This window comes from Myotis davidii, unplaced genomic scaffold (genome assembly GCF_000327345.1).
Source record: "Myotis davidii unplaced genomic scaffold, ASM32734v1 scaffold211, whole genome shotgun sequence".
NCBI lineage: Eukaryota > Metazoa > Chordata > Mammalia > Chiroptera > Vespertilionidae > Myotis > Myotis davidii.
This window is the reverse complement of record NW_006282523.1, coordinates 1,294,990-1,295,535: the sequence shown is the minus strand read 5'-3', so window position 1 is coordinate 1,295,535 and position 546 is coordinate 1,294,990.

Sequence of the window (546 nt, the reverse complement as noted above, 5' to 3'; positions counted from 1 at the left end):
CTGGAGCAGCTGTGCCCCCCCCTGTCAAACCCAGACCCCCCCCCAGCCCGTGGCCAGGCCAGTCCTCAGGGTGGGGCGTGGGACTGTCCCTCGCTGCCAGGCTCGGTCTCTGCCGGGGCCCAGGCGGTGGGTGAGGGACACCCGGCAGGCCGGCCTCCCCACAGCCCCTTGCTCACTTCCTGGGGAGCAGCGCCCTGGCCCAGGCCACGTCAGGGCTCCAAGGGAGGAGCAGGGGAAGCGGCAGCCCCCAAATTAGAGGTTTGGCGAAAACCTGCAGCCGCTGGCCCCACAGCCGGGATGACCCCCACCCCTCCCCAGGGGAGCAGCCTGGCTGCATCTGCCCACCCCAGGGACACAGGAAGGGACAGCGTCGCTCCTAATTGGCAACAAGGTCGATGGAAATTACAAGGCAGGGCTGCTATGCGTGTGGCGCCTCCGGGTGGGTAATTGCAGCAAGCGTGGGGGGCACCTCGGGGCGCGGAGGCCCCTGTCCTCCCACAGAAGGGCCCACAGCCACCTCGGCAGGGCCACCCCGGAAGCTGCCCT